Raw genomic sequence first — 15,918 nt, forward strand, 5'->3', positions numbered from 1 at the left:
TCCTGAAGGGGGTGCCTGCAGTCGTGGCAAGCACTAAACTGTTCAGACAGCCAAGTTTTATCGTTGGTGACCAAGTGTTATCTGTCGCGCAACTCGGAAGCGTACAGTGCTGCTGGGGGTAAACCTTCTGGCGGCCCCAACGGCATGTCTGTGGAGAGGCGACTGCACGTGTTAACTTCGTAATTCAATACCGATATACTGCGTCGGCAAAACGATCCTTCAGCGTCCATTATGCGTTCATTGATGTTATTGAAACCTTGGGGATCCTCGTCTTGAGGCTCCTGAAAACTCGTTAACCTTTCGGCGGCATCAAGGTTTTCTCCGACGGTGCTTACCGGTGCGTTCGAAGGCTAGAGGACAGCGATCGCCTATCATGCACGTCTAGTATAGGGATGTGCGGCCATTCCCCCAATGCGACCCGAAGGACTTTGCTGCTGGAGTCAATCGCCTCGGTAGCGAGGCGATGGCTTCCGACGGGACATTCTGCGGGTCGTTAAGCGTGTCTCCCGCGCTGCGGCAGGTCTTCTCCAGAGGTCAAGTGTCCGTCCGGCGGCGTCCCGACACAGTGTAACGGCATAATAGAGACAAGCGGTCATTCGGCCACGCACACACAGATGCTTTCTTCAAGGTCTTCCGTAATGGTGCTGTGGTGAGCCGCCACGCTCCTTAACGGGAAGTCGTTGCGCGAGGTAACGGTATGTTCTGGCGGCGAAGCGACTGATCGGCTCGTCGGATAGGAGTGGCGGAGCGTTGACTTCCGCGTAATAAGCGGGCGTAGCATCTTTTCGTTGTGTTTTTGTTCGCTAAGCCAAGGTCGGCCTAATCTTGTTTACACATCCATTGCCGTGGGAATTCCTTGACGCGCGAAGGCTGGCGAGTGCGCTGTTTGGTATGTGTGGTGACTTAAAAAGTAAGCTAGTTAAAAGGGTAGGAAAAGACACGGCAGTTGATGGACGCTGCTCAAGGCGCAATAATTATCTACAATCCTGCCGAGAAGATAGTTTCATATGGCCTCGGTGATCGCAAAAGTGGTTTTGCGTATTTGTGATACCTCTCAATAAGTAGGGCTTGATATACGTGGGTGTCTCGTATTGCTTAGAGTAATAGAATGTCAGCTGAGGCTTCTAACGAGCTGATCGAGTGTCGACGTTTTTTTTTTTAAATGTGTGTTTATGCTTTGGAAGGAAGCGTTCGAAGCAATGTATTACCCTAAAAATAAACACACTTCTTAAAAGGTAAAAATAAAGCAGGAACAAAGGTAGCATTGTTAAAATTGAAAGAAAAGTCTCGAAGGAAAAAAAAATCATCAAGACCGATAAGCCTCCGTTCGGGTAGCGCGACGAAAAAGAGAAAAGCGGGTGAATAACTGATCAGGAAGGTTCCGCCACGACGACGTCACTCGTAGTGCTCAAGGTGTTCTTGCCACGTGAAATTTCCAGCTAGCTATATTTCCTAATAAAACCGAGCTTAAGCTTGTAGAGACTAACACTTGAAACGGACAAATTTACAAAAAAAATACGGTGCATTTCGGGTGAACAATATTCGCCGTTTGACGTTAACATCTGGCGCGTCGGTGCAGGCGTCAATCACTCCCGACCTCTTGAAATCAAAAAGGTGAAAACTGGAAGTAAAATAACAAAAAGAGCGGAAGTGGGGACGCAGAACTTACCGATGATGCCGGAACAACAGGTCCTCCCGAACCGGAACTCGGCGACAGCTATAGGCTCCCCGGTAAAAAGTGCCTGGTGCGCGTTGACGGAGGAACGGTACTCTCCGGACGGCGCTCGGTGGACGACAGGGCCGACGTCTCTGGCGGTCGCGTGTCCCGGGACCAAGTGGGTCAGAGCTCGTGGCAGCGGTCCGCTAAACTGGCTTTCTCCTCCGGCGCGCCGCAAGCACAGCTCTCTCCGACGGCGTCCCTTTCAGCCGAGCCGAAAGCCGGTTTTCGCTCTCAGACGCCGGAGGAACAACCCTGGCAAGCCGGCAAGAAGTGTGGGTGGCAGCAACGAAGGCACGCGCCAGCGACCACGCGAACTTGTCACCCTTGCTCTCCTCCTCCTCTCCTGTCCCTCCTCTTCGGCAAAGTCCAGGACAGGGGCTTCTCAATGGTCCCAAGTACCGTTGGAGAACAGCGGCGATTGAGTTGCTTCGCCTACCTTCTTCGGTACGAGCGTATTCCAGCGGCCAGCAGACGAGTTACTGGTTTCGTCTGCGAGTGGATGTCGTCTGCTTCGAACCACTTCGCCTACTTTCTTGTCACCGCCCTTCTGCGCCTGGTGGAGGAATCTTCGCCCTCGAACTCTTCGTCGTAGTCCTCGAGGGAGACTCCGGTGTGCGTGGTCCTCGCGGACGTGCGCTGCTGTCCCGCTATCCCACGGACAGAGCGCCTTCTCGGTGTGCTCGGTGCCGGCGAAGTCTTCTCGTAGTCGTGGTCGGCTTCTCGCGGTGGCTGCTGCGTGGAGCACCTTCCGAAGCTGACTTGACTAGGCCCGCTATGTCTTGCGGACAGGATTATAAAGGGGGGACAACGCAGGAAGATGGGAAAGGGCCCGTCCTCTTCTGTTTGGCTGGGGTGTTGTTTTTTTACACCGCTCTGTGCGGTGGTCCGAATGCGGACGGCGAGAGCTTCGGCCCGGACACGATATGAATGGACGCGTGTAGGAGAGAGGGAGAGAGAGAGAGAGAGCCGGCGTTATGCGGACCTGCTGCTGCGACGGCGTAACGAACAAGCAAAACTCGCACCTCTAAATGGCACAAACATGTAGGGACAACAAAGCGAGAAAGTGGAAAACGCGCACGACTCGTCGCGGCCACGAAATTCTCGCCGTGTAGATGGAAGAGTTGTCTCTGTACTAGAACGCTTGAGTAGAGCCGTGTCCTAGTGGTCGCAAAATAAGTTGCCCTTCGGACACTTTACGGGTACTTTAGCAAGGACCGAAGCGAAGTGCGCGGCTGTGACAAATCTTTGGGGCGGAAAATTTGATGAGGTTTGGGCAGCGGTGTCGGTTGTTTGTCTTTCTCTTGGCGGGCAATGGTAGAGGTACGGGAACAGCGCAATTTTCTAATAGAATCGTTCCGAATGTCCAACAGAACATTGAACACTTGTTTGTTGCTAAAAATTCGAGTGAGTGGTGTTGGTGTAAACGTTTTATTTGGACCGAAACGGAGATGGTTGAGCCGTTCCTCCCTTGCGGGGGGAATCCTCAGTCCAGGAGGCCGTGGGCACGTGCGGTCAGTTGCTCCGGGATGTCCGCTAGATCTCGTCACGTAGGTCGCCTATAGCCAGCTGACCCTCTAACTGCCCAGAGGTTGTGTTGGGTTGGAAATTAGGGGTAGAGTTGGGGTGAGGTGGCGCTCCTCTACCACGTGGTGCAGGGATGCACGGGGATGGGCAGGGTTTGCCGTTGGGGTAGTGCAGTGTAGGGTAGACTGCATGAAGGCGGGTGCCCGTGGAAAAAGGTGTTGGTCTGGAGCACCGTAAGATTTCAGGATTCGGATGGAGTGGATAGAAGGGTTGGCGTTGTCCACTTTATTCATGTGGGCTTATGTTTATTGAGCGAGTTGTGAGTCGTTTTCAACTCGTGAGACTGTTTGCGGTCAACTCCGACCCGACTACAGCTCCGAAGCGGACAAAACAGTGTCGCAAACAGATAGATGGCACTTGCAAGTTGAACAAAGGTAGGAGTGGTTTCCCAGTTCGGGAATCCAAGTCGCTCGGTCATCACTTGGATTCCCGGACTATAAAACCACTCGTACCTTATGGCTCATTAGTTTCATACTATACTACTGAAGTTCTACAAAGGAACTCCAGTGATCTTCAAGTGCAGTGCAAGCTCGCCCGGAGGTTATCTAGATCGTTTAGATTTTGTGTATCGCTTTACAGGCAGTTTTCGGCTGCGTTATTACGGCAAGTGAGTGCTTGCGTTACGATAAAATATAGTGCTCAGGTATGCACGAAATAGAGTGCCAGTCCCGTCCGGGCTGAGACCGGAAGTTCCTATAATCGACAGTGTCGTTTGCTTGGAAGGAAATTGTGGGTGAGTATTTGGAGACGCTTTATTTTTCGAACGACTTCTGGGCTGAACTAAATAAATAGCTATACAAATCCCAACTTTCTGCCTTTGGTGCACGTCTTGATAATCCCGATCCTCCACATAGGGCGGACTTTGATATACAGCTGGAGTATAAGGAATAAGATAGGCAATATAGGACTACAATGTAGGGTATAGCACTGGTATAGAGGACTGTGATTGTAGTCTGTTTGGGTCATATGTAGCATGGCTTCACCATATACTTTAGGATGTGAAATAGGATGTGGAATATATAGGACTGAGATGCAAGGTACAGGGCTGGCACATAGGATCGAGACCGTAGCATAGTTTTACCATATATACGCATGAGGGACAAAACGTGGGCCATCCGTTTAACGGAGTGGCGGCCGCAAACGCCGCAGGGGTCGGCCAAGGGCTCGATGGAGGGATGTACAACGGAAATTCCGGAGCAAGGGGTGGACTCAGCGAGCACTCCGTATACACGTGGAACTTCGCGAGAGGCATTCGTCCTGCAGTGGGTGCTACCAGGCTGCTGGTGATGATGATGACAGTTTCAATCTTGTACACCAGTCATATTCGCCCCGAGCGCGAACACAGTCGGCCCCTGGCGGCGGCGGGACGAACCGCTCCTAGTGTGGATGGCGCTCTCGCGTCGTCTGCTTTTTCACGTTGCGTGAGGCGCAAGACGCGTGCTGTACACGACAAAACAACCAATATGTGTGCTCGTTTGGCAGTAAGCAATGACATAGTTACCTCTGCTTGCGCGTTTCTTCTAGAAACGCAATAATCAGAGGCCGTTGCGGGTTAATGCGCTGGTTTAATTCCACGAAACATCTTCGCTGTCGTCACCGCTGGTGTGTGAAACGTGTTATAAACATTGCTTCCACACATTGCACTTTTATTATTGTTGAGTGCAGTCGTCTGCCTTTTCGGGAACGTCGAAGGGTGCTTTTTGAAGGTGGCGTGGTGATTATTCAAAGGATAAAAGTTTAGTGCGCGAAACTGGTAAGAAGCGACAGGACCTGTGCATACGCGTGCAAATTCCACACCCTTGTAAAATTGCGCTGTGTCCTTATAGAAAGAAGAAAGAAACAAAAACATTTACACTGCACACGACCCGTGCGCTATCGCCCATACATGACCGGACACGTATTTTACCCCGCAAGCGCCTGTGTGATCGTGTCATTCCCGTATCTTTTCTAAAATAAATATCATTTTTGGGCAGTCGTTGTTTATACTGAGGAGAAGGAATAAACATTTATTCAACTGTATCGAGTTGCTAATTTTACGTATTATTTACAACACGTTTCCATGGATACGCAAGAGTATTTAGGGGGGATTTTTTTTTGTAAAATTAAGCAGTTGTGAGTTCGCGTCTGTCATGTGGCATTTCGTGTGTCATTTTCATATATATCATTTTCAAATCCGACATGAATCACCTTGTCCAGAAACGTGTTTCACTCAGCATAACCAAATGCCTAATATGGTCACGTCTTAACCTCTTAAGGCGGACCTAAGTTTAAAGAAAGAGGAGAAAACGCGTAATATAATGCACGTTGTTGCCCACATGTGTGAGGGGTGTGTGCCATGACTCGCTGGTTTCTTTTTTTAATTTTTTCCCACAATGCTTGCTTTCAATACAATTTTGAAAAAGGCGTCCCGCAATTCCTGGACAATCTCGGACCAAAGGGGGGTTAATCATTTTGGAAAATACGTGTACTGCTTTTTCACCGCTACAGAACACGACGCCTAGTGTAGTTTCGATTGTAAGTAAACCATATATAGTTTGGCTTTTCGCGTTACGTTTTCTTCTCGCTGCTCTTGCAACGTTGGCAGGACCCCCCCCCCTCCCCCTTCCCGAAAAAAAAAAAAACGAAATGTTTATTTTTTAACCAATCCTCAAGAATTACATGCCAAGACAAAGGCGATAGTCAGTTTACAAAACAAAGTAGTTGCCGGGAACCCGTTGCGCTGATTCGCAACGAGAAATAAAAAGGAAATGTTTTGCTACATCTGCAACAGCGCAACTTCATTTATTGCCATCTTTAGGGTTCGTAAGCGACCTTATACGTAACACACCTCGCTTTTGCAGGCACCTGTTAGATTTTAAAAGGAACGCAAAGGGTCAACAGAGCCGCCGTAACAGAAAATCGCTGCTCACTGTGAGGTCCCAGAAGCTTGGTTTGCACACTGTAAACCTGCTTGTCACTTTGCGAAAACCTAGCTAAACATGAGATGCTGATTGTACTGCGTGCGTTGACAATTCAATTCGCAAGTTCACTTGCGACGAAAGCCGTAAATAAGTGATCCGAAACCGATATTCATCAAACCTTCCTTCAGAGTCGTTAAAATTTCATTTAAAAGACCCGTTAGAGCGGTTACATTTATATCTCTGCGCTGATCAAAATTCAGTAATTTTATGTTGCCTTTTGAACACACAAAAAATATCGTAAGCTCTTAGAAAGAATTTCGGGGCATTTAAGTGGTGTTACCATTTCAGGGCATCCCAGAAATGCAAGAATGCGTCATGCTACCAGTGAAAGCGATTGAGATTACCGTTGTAAACTGAATTTCAGAGATCGAGGCTTCCTGATTTGTTTCTATTTATATTTTTATTGAAGGCTGAAAGCCATAGTCTGGAAAAATCGAGCTTGCTACGAGCCACAGCGTACAAGTTCATTGTCACAACCACGGCCATTCTGAGATTCCCGATGAGTCGTCGCTTTTTTTGGCGTAGTAATTAAAACTTACTGCCGCTTCCATGCTATACATTGAACGTTGAGGAACCGAACTACAGCATACCACTCTTGTTTGCACCTTTCGTGCGCACATACGGCGGGAAAAAGGCCCGACGCGCGCCCACAGTGTGCATTCTCAGCAGAGCATCCACACTAGCAGCGCGACGCTGTCGCCACCTATATGTCGAGCTCGCGGCGAATAGGACCGGTATAGAGGACTGTGGTTGTAGTCTGTTTGGGTCATATGTAAGATGGCTTCACCATACACTTTAGGATGGGAAATAGGATGTGGAATATACAGGACTGAGATGCAAAGTACAGGGCTGGCACATAGGATCTAGACTGTAGCATAGTTTTATCATATATGCGCGGAACAACAGGTAACCCATCCGTTTAACGGAGTGGCTGCCGTAAACGCCGCAGGGGTCGGTCGGCCAAGGGCTCGATGGAGGGATGTATTAGGGAAATTCTCGGGGCAAAGGGTGGACTCCGCGAGCACTCCGTATACACGTGGTTTGAGAACTTCGCGAGAGGCATTCGTCCTGCAGTGGGTGCTACCAGGCTGCTGGTGATAATGATGATGATGACAGTTTCAATCTTGTACACCAGTCATATACCCGATCATTTGCACCAGTAGTATGCACGCTTTTAACGAATTATTTAGCATCCCGGGTGACTTCCGAGATAAGGCTCGTGTTAGCCCTGCTTACAAAATCGGATTTCGGTTTTTCTGAACATTAAAGGAGCCATGAAGACAAAATACAAGTTGGGTTTATTGAAAGACTGCTTAGTCCCGATAACAATGATACCAATACCATCGCAATCTTCGAACAAATAACGGAGATATGAAAGAAAACGTGTGAAGCAGTCGCGACCCCCGAGCCAATTTCCCGCAATTTTTCTATCACGTCACGGAACCTTGTTAGTGCGATTGAAGGCCGCCTAACTGACCTGTCGCGACGACACATGACTGGACGTCTGTAATGAGGCCTCTAGTTCCAATTGACCGCATCACTTGAATGCTAACGTGCAGTTAACACACTGAAAATTGTTTTTTTTTTTGTTGGCCCGTATGACGTCATTCTTGCTCATAACACGTCACTTTGGCGCAAAATTTGAAAGTTTTTAAATACTTCTTGCTTTTTTTTCATTAAAAAACATGTTTTGTGGCTCTAATGGGGCTGAGTGAGGTAGTGAATCCTAGTTCTTTCAAATTAAACGAAGTTGTATTTTCTCTTCATGGCTCTTTAAGCAGATCTCACGCGCATCTGAGACTGTTTTATGAATAAAATTCTTGGGAGACAGGTCTATGCAAAGTGGAGCTGTGGGCCGTAATTTTCGTATTCATTAATACTGCGGTTCCTGCTTCGCTGTCGGAGTGTAGCTATTTTAAATATAGATTCAAGTCTACTCTGTCTTGAAACATTGTCATTAGGATAATATACATTTGTTGTTTAAGCTGCTCGAGCTTAACAGCTGCTCGAGTGACATTTTTGTTTTGTTTATTTGTTTTAGGGCACAGTCCCTTAGGGGTTCGAGCTGTCGGCGTCTCATGTTGTCGTAGTCTCGTGTAGTCGCGGTACCAAAGCGCCGGGGCACCCGTTTTGCAACGCCTCGCACAAGAACGTTTAATCTCCAAGGGCGAAAACGCGTGCCCAAAACACACACCGGGACACTCGTTTTCCAACGCCTCGCGCTGGGACGCTCCGTGCTTCAGAGAAGAGGCTTACAGCAAAGCTGTATACCTCTACCCCCGAATGGTTTCATATCCGTGGGCAAAAACGCCAAAGCGTCAAGAATACACCTATACACTGCATGCTTCGCCCCTCCCCAGGTTTCAAGTCAGTGGAGATGGCCCGGGTTTTTTTTTATGTGATTTTGGTCGGTTCTCTTCCTTTACTTGTACTTTTCTATTGCCGCGAGCTAGGCATTGGGTTTGTTGGTTTGTTTTGTTTTTAGTGCCCGGCCTCGCCCGGTTGCGCTATCTGTGTCCCAAGCGAAGCGCGTGTTCCATTCTTTATTGTTATGCGGCACGGGTTATCTCATTCTGGTACGGAGAGCGTTTCGTCCTAACTTCACTAGCCTCGAATAATCGCCTTTGATGTACAATGTTCTAGATGTAAATCGACGGTTCGACAAACACTCGCGCCGAAAGAGAAAAGCCTGTACAGCAGACGCCGCGGTATTGCGATCGCCGACGCTCACTTGCGTGCGTCATCGGATGACTGCCGCTTCGCCGCCTGTGTATTCTTTGAGATGTTAGGGGAGCACAAGTTCGCTCCAATAAACTTGTTTTCCTTGAAGACAACTGCGTCGTCTTTCGCATCGTGACACTTTATCTGTATAATGCCTTTTCCCGTCCCTTCTGCTTCTTAAACAATACATTACCATAACTTCCCAAATGTAATGTTTCTGTTCGCTAGTTCTCTTTCATATTGCAACCCCCACCCCCCACCTGGCTTGCAATACAAGTTTTATTCCCAGGCCACTGGATGAAAATAATGAAATCATACGCAAACAGCGTTTCTCGTGATTTATTATTGTGAGCTGTTTTGGTGTGTATTTCTTGCGGTATTAAAGCAACCTCAAAAACTGATATTAGTTGCTCCAAATTACTCCAAAACTGGCTTTTGGCTGCTCCCAATTGCTCCATAACAACTTCTTTCGTGCTCGGAATATTTGTTCCGAATTGTTGAACGTGAGTGGCATCACTGTATATTTTGATACCTTTTCCCCATATTCCAATCAAGAAACAGGATACAAAATATAAAATTAGATATAGGGTTTTAGGAGTAGTACATGGGACCGAAACTCTCTGTCCTAACAGAAAATTCTTAACGCCGAATACCGAAATCTTTAGGGGAATACGACTCGGCTAAAAATAGATGTTCCATTCGTACCTGAAATTTCTGACGTTAGCGAAACTCGGCGGTTTCTTTCTTCTTGTCGTGTATTACAGTACTAAGGTAGAGCTGTCGTGCTTCGGGTTAAATGACCGATTAACGACTTCGTCATTCTTCTGGATTAGGTGGCGTATTTGTGGTCTTGGAAAACTAAAAGGCATTCTAACGAGAAAAAAAAAATGTAAAAAACGACGAAACAAATAAAACCGGGCCGTCTCCATTAACTTGAAAACTGGGGAGGGGCGAGGCATGCAGTGTATAAGTGTATTCAAAGATTGTAAGTCTCTCTTTTGCCACGCGGCGTGCGCTGATATCGGCGACATCCCAATTACGAAGACGGAGGGGAAGTGAAATTCGAAACGGAGAACTGCAAAATTAAAGTTAAAGCGAGCACGGAGCGAAATAGAAGCAAGCAAGCAAGCAAGCAAGCAAGCAAGCAAGCAAGCAAGCGAGCGAGCGAGCGAGCAAGCAAGCAAGCAAGCAAGCAAGCAAGCAAGCGAGCGAGCGAGCAAGCAAGCAAGCAAGCAAGCAAGCGCGAACGAAAAAAACGAGTGTCCCGGTGTGCTCTTTTAGTACGCGTTTTTTTTTTGCCCATGGAGATGAAGCGTTCTAGCGCGAGGCGTTCGAAAACGAGTGTCCCGTTGTTTTAGTACCGTGACCACATGAGAATACGACGACGACGACATGAGACGCCGACAGCCCGAGCCCCTAAGGGGCTTCTACCCTAAAAAGAGCGACAAATGAGGAAGGGTACTATTTTTTGTAGATTGTCGTTGACCGAGGGAATAACAATGTTCTGTTCTGCGCCTGGCCCATCCAAAAGAAGCTGCTAGGTGAGCTAAATTTGAAGTAATAGGGGAGGAAAGTAGAAAAACAAAAGGAAGCCGAAGCGCGCGACGTGACGAACGCGTCGACTAAACTGCCACATACAAGCTTCTGCTTTTTCCGGAAAGATGCGGAGGAAGAAACGGTGCCGCGTGACCGGATAATTTTTTCCACTCATTCTTTCTGACGAGCCGCCGCGGGGTATGAGCACTTTACGCACGACCGGAGAGTCGGAACAACAACAGTACAAAGGCATTGCGCTTTCGTGTTAGAGCCGCGTCTTGCGTGCTGCCGAGTTACGAGCGGGGAATTGAGGATATGTCTACCGCCGTGCACTGCGTGGTTGCTTCTTGCGTCTTGTTCCGTTTTGCGGACTGCTCGTTTCCCGTTTTTCCTTTATGTTTCTTCGCTTTTTTCTTTTCTTCTAGTCTTAATATGGACCGACGTTGTTGTTTTTTGTTAGTCCTGGCTTTCCTCGGCGTTTCCAAGAGGGCCCAAAACTGCGCGGAAAGTTTGTTAGGCGCGAAACAACGTGCGCGTTCAAGAGAGCTGTCGTCGTGCCCTCTGTGGCGCTGAGGTGATTCAACACCGGGAAAGGCATTTTCCGCGTTAACTCGGGATTAGCCAGCGCGCAAAAGGTCTCTAATCACTTCGGTGGTCTATCAGCTCGATGGTCGTCAACGTTATCAGGTGCAATCGCGGTGGCCCTATGGCTAAGGCGTCGTGCTGGTGAGCTCAATAAGGACGCGGGTTCGATTTCCGGCCGCGTCGGCCGCTTTTCTGATGGAGGAGAACAGCGAAAACGCCCGTGCGTTCGAGATTTCATTGCACGTTGAAGATCCCCAAGTGGTCAAAATTAATCCGGAGCCCTCCACTACGGCGCGCCTCATCGCCTGAGTAGCGTCGGCGCGTGAAACCCCGCAAGCAATCAAGCAGTCGCGTGCGTGAGTCATTGCCGAGGACATTCCGCAATAGTTTTGCAAGTTCCAGCCGCTAGTATCCTTAAGTCTTTAGCCGAATGTGCTATAAAGGCGATAAGTTTGTTTTGGTGTACCTCAACGCGAAATATTGGTCTGTCTGTCTGTCTGTCTGTCTGTCTGTCTGTCTGTCTGTCTGTCTGTCTGTCTGTCTGTCTGTCTGTCTGTCCGGTCCGGTCCGGTCCGGTCCGGTCCGGTCTGGTCTGGTCTGGTCTGGTCTGGTCTGGTCTGGTCCGGTCTGGTCTGGTCTGGTCCGGTCCGGTGGCGAGGTTTGAGTATACTGCCGGAAGAAGGAGCGTTCCCGCAGTTAGCCTCAAATATGTCCGACGTTTCCTTTGCGCCGTGGGATGCGGACATGTACTACAGTGGCTAGAATTCTAGCCACTGTACATGTACGAGCCGTGGCGGCTTGAAGTGCATAAGCGAGAGTACCGGCGTTCTTTTTTAAAAAAAGTTAAGAATACTCGTTGGATTGGTTTTGTACGATAGCAAATGAAAGAGAAAGACAACGCGTGAAAGAAAATGTGCGGAAGAGAGGCGACGTAGAGGCACACTAGCACAAAGGACCGACCCGGGCTGTTCCAAGCACAGTTTCGTACTAATATACACTAGAGGGAAATCTGGCGCCACTGTCTAGGGGAGCCGCGCTTCAGCGAGCGTTCCGTCATGTACCTGGCAGGCACGTTCCATTTGTCCTGGCATGGCTCCTGAACAGGCTGGAAAGTTGCCTCTGGCTGCAAAAAAAAAGCGACAATATTACTCTAAAATATTATTGAAATTTGTTTCGTTATTACAAAATTGAACTTCCAGAAAGATTTACCTGTCAGTAATTATTTAGAAGCCTTATGCACGATGCAGAAGAAAAAAATGTTACCTTTCTGGCTTCGAGACAAAAAAGAAGCCGTATGGCTAGCTAAGCCAAGTAGGCGAGGAACGTCGCTAGCTGCAATGGCGCCACCCACGGCGGATTGAGATTGCAGCGCCAGATTTCCCTCTAGTATATATTAGTATGAAACTCTATGGTTCCGAGCAGAAAAAGAAAGCGCAGGGAAATAATTACGCCCGAAAAGACCCACCAGACAGCGTGCGATCGTTGCGAACGTGGGAGAATTGAATTGAACAAACCTCAGTTACATTTAATGGACTCTCCAATGCTGCCGATAAACGCTTTCAAACTTTTATTCGCGTCTGGATGCATTGTGAAAGCTAAGATATATCACCAGCCCGGAGTGGAACTGCGGGATTGGCTCGTCGCAGCAGATGCACCTTTCGTTTCTGCTTTGCTTTCGTGGTGGTGGTGAAAAACGTTCTTTACTGAGCTCAAGGGGTAGGGAAAGGGGTGTGGTCAGCCTCCTTCGTCCAGGAGGCCGCGGGTCTGCGCTGCATCCGTGGCTCGTTGCACCAGCGCGAGTTGACGCTCCGGCGCCGAGCTGGTCAGCGCAGACTCCCACTGCTCAGGGGATGGGGATGAGATGGGGTGAGGGTGGTCGGGACAGGAGTATACTAGGTGGTAAGTTGAGAGTGGGATGTCACACTGTGGGCAATCGTAGGGGAACAGAGATGGGGAGATGTGGGACAGGATGGTGTGGTTGTAGTATGTCTCGGTTTGCAGTCGCCGGTAGATATACGCTTGATGGTTGGAAAGAGTGTGATGAGGAGGTGGGTATATCCTTCTTGTGTTTGTGTAATGAGAGAGAATGGAGCTGTATGTGAGGTCGAGTGGGGTCAGTGCCTGTGGGACAGGTGGGGCTTGTCCGGTTCTTCCTGGCCTTGCTGTTGGGAGTGCCCGGTTGAGGAGGTCGCGGGCTACGGCGTGGGCCGCCTCATTCCCTGCAAGGCCGGTGTGGTCTGGTGTCCAGATGATAGAGATGTCGATGTCTTCGGGGAGGTGTTGTAGGATCTGGATGGCTTGAGGTGGTGCGAGGCCGGCTTGGTATAGGCGGCAGGCTTGTTGGGAATCCGATATGATGTTCAAGTAGGGTTTTTGTTGGTGGGTAGTGGTGGCGTGAGCGATGGCTAGCGCTTCGGCCGTTGCTACAGGTAGGTTCCGATAGGAGGCTGCAGTTGCTAATTTACCAGTTGAGTCGAGGACTACCAGGGTTGTGTGCTTGTGGTCTGTAGATCGAGCAATGTCTGTGTACCGTGTGTGAGGGTCTGAGCTGTGTCGTTTTTCAAGGAGCCTCACCGTGGCCTCTCGGCGTCCCCGGTTGTAGGTAGGATGCATGTGTTTTGGAACAGGATGGACCTTGAGGCGTTGACGGATGGTGAGAGGAATACGTTGCGGTGCTTGCTGTGAAGAAGGGGTAGTGCGTCCGATGTCCTGGAGAACTTTTCTTTCTGCTGGTGTCGATATGAGTCTCTGGAGGTGTGATGCGCGCTGTGGTTCCAACAGTTCACTTAAGGTATTATGCAGGCCGAGTTTGAGGAGACGATCGTTAGATGTGTTGGTTGGGAGGCCGAGGGCTGCTTTGTAGGCTTTTCTGATGAGGGTGTCCAGTTTGTTGATTTCCTGCGGTTTCAGGTTGACAAATGGGGTGCCATAGGTGATGCGGCTGACTATCAGCGCTTGGATTAGCTTGCAGGTATCGTGTTCTTTAAGTCCGTATGTAGAGCCTCGTATTCTTCGGATGAGGTGTGTTAGCTGTGTGACTGTTTTTTGGAGTTGTGGTAGAAGGGCCGCTCCGGAGCCATCGTAGTGGAAAGGTACGCCGAGCACGCGGAGCGTGGTAACTTGGGGGATGGGGGATCCTTGAATGACGACTTGGGGATCTGGGGTAGTGGGAGGGGGTCGGCCTCTTGTGCGGGAACGTAGAATCAACAGGGCAGATTTGTTAGGTTCTGCTGTGAGGCCCCTGGGTTGGAGATAAGCAATGGTGGTGTCGATGACTTGCTGGAGTGCGTCTTCTTGTTCTCCGCTCGAGCCATGTGTCGTCCAAATGGTTAAATCGTCCGCGTATAGGGCATGGCGAATGCCGGGGATATTGTCTAGTTTGCTTGGTAATTGGAGGAGTGCGATGTTAAATAGCAGGGGTGAAATTACGGACCCTTGCGGGGTGCCTTTGGCCGGTGTTTCGAAAGTTGGGGATTGTATGGGTCCGAGTCGCAACGTGGCTGTGCGGTTTCCCAGGAACGCCTTGACGAAGTAAAAGATTCGGTGGCCGCATTCGGTATGGTTGAGGTTTTCGATAATGGCTTGGTGTGTTACGTTATCAAAGGCGCCCTTAACATCTAATGTGAGTAGGGCCTTTGGAGCGTCACGGCCGAGGTGGTCTAGTATTTGCTCTTTGATTTGTATAAGGATGTCCTGCGTAGAGAGGTGCTGGCGAAAGCCGAACATTGTTAGGGGGTACAGGTGTTTTTCTTCTAGGTGGGTAGTTAGGCGTTAATGTGCTAAATGTTCGTAGATTTTTCCGAGACATGATGTCAGGGAGATAGGTCGGAGGGTGGTGGGTGATAGAGGCTTGTTAGGTTTCGGGATTAGCGTGATGTCGGAATGCCGCCACTGTTCTGGATAGGTGCCCTGTTGCCAGTGATGATTGTAGTAGTCAAGGAGAACTTGGAGGGTATCTTCGCTTAGGTTTCGGATGGTGCGATAAGTGATGCGGTCCTTACCCGGCGTGGTGTTGCTGGTTAGCCGGGCCAGGATGGCTCGGAGTTCGGCCAGGGTGAAGGGAGTGTCAAGGGCTTCGTTAGTTGGTCCGGTGTATTGAATGTCCGGTGTGGAGGGGTAAGTTGCAGGATCTCCGAAGAGGTGTAGCTTTATGGATTGCAGGAGGTCTCTTGGGGGGAGGGCACTATTTCGTATGAGTTGTTGTATCCGGTGATTCGTTTGTTTGTGAGTCGAGCTACTGTCCAGGAGAGATCGCAGTAAGTGCCACGTTTTCTTAGTGTGTAGGGTTCCTTGCAGTTGGTTACAAAAATCGTGCCAGTTCTGGGTTTGGAGTTGGGCTGCATATGTCTGGGCTTTCTGGGTCAAAATGGCAATGCGCTTTTTTAGGGTTCGATTGTGTTTTTGGCGTTTCCACCGCTTTGTGAGGCTCCGCCGAGCATCCCAAATATGCATAAGGTGGGGGTCTACCGCAGGTATGTCTTCCGTGAGGGCAATGAGTTGGGTGTGTTTCCCGACCCGTTGCTCAAGGGCTTGGGTCCAATCTTCCAGGTTTTCGCCGATGGGTGGGAGGTCTGATTCGTCCTTGCGGAAGGCTGGCCAGTTGCTTTCGTGGCATTTTTTTTAAAGTGGCTATCGAATGCGTGCATTGCAGCAATTGAAAGGAAGCTGGCCAATAGCCGCTACAGTGCTCTAACGACGTCATTCGAGCTCTGGGAGAATGCCAAGACAGGGAAAGAGAGAAAATGCTTTTAACAGTGACTCTAATGAGAAAATTGTGATTTTTTGCGTCCGCATGTTAAAAATGCAAATAAA

General features: G+C 49.3%; 2 protein-coding genes across 3 annotated transcripts in view; one reads left to right on the top strand and one right to left on the bottom strand.

Annotated features, from left to right (window-relative positions):
- The window catches only part of LOC144159147 (uncharacterized), a 36,424-nt gene extending 34,169 nt beyond the window's left edge, over window positions 1–2,255 (bottom strand). The window contains exon 1 of one of the 2 annotated variants that reach the window (XM_077690453.1): window positions 1,670–2,255. The gene's annotated coding sequence lies outside the window, so the exon portion shown is untranslated. The remainder of the gene's footprint in view (window positions 1–1,669) is intronic. The other variant, XM_077690452.1, reaches the window with a different exon arrangement.
- The window catches only part of LOC144159148 (DNA (cytosine-5)-methyltransferase 1-like), a 118,163-nt gene that overhangs the window by 42,881 nt on the left and 59,364 nt on the right, over window positions 1–15,918 (top strand). The window lies entirely within an intron of this gene.

This window comes from Haemaphysalis longicornis, unplaced genomic scaffold, assembly GCF_048455015.1.
Source record: "Haemaphysalis longicornis isolate Haplotype H1 unplaced genomic scaffold, Haemaphysalis longicornis Haplotype H1 scaffold_10, whole genome shotgun sequence".
NCBI classification, from domain to species: Eukaryota; Metazoa; Arthropoda; class Arachnida; order Ixodida; family Ixodidae; genus Haemaphysalis; species Haemaphysalis longicornis.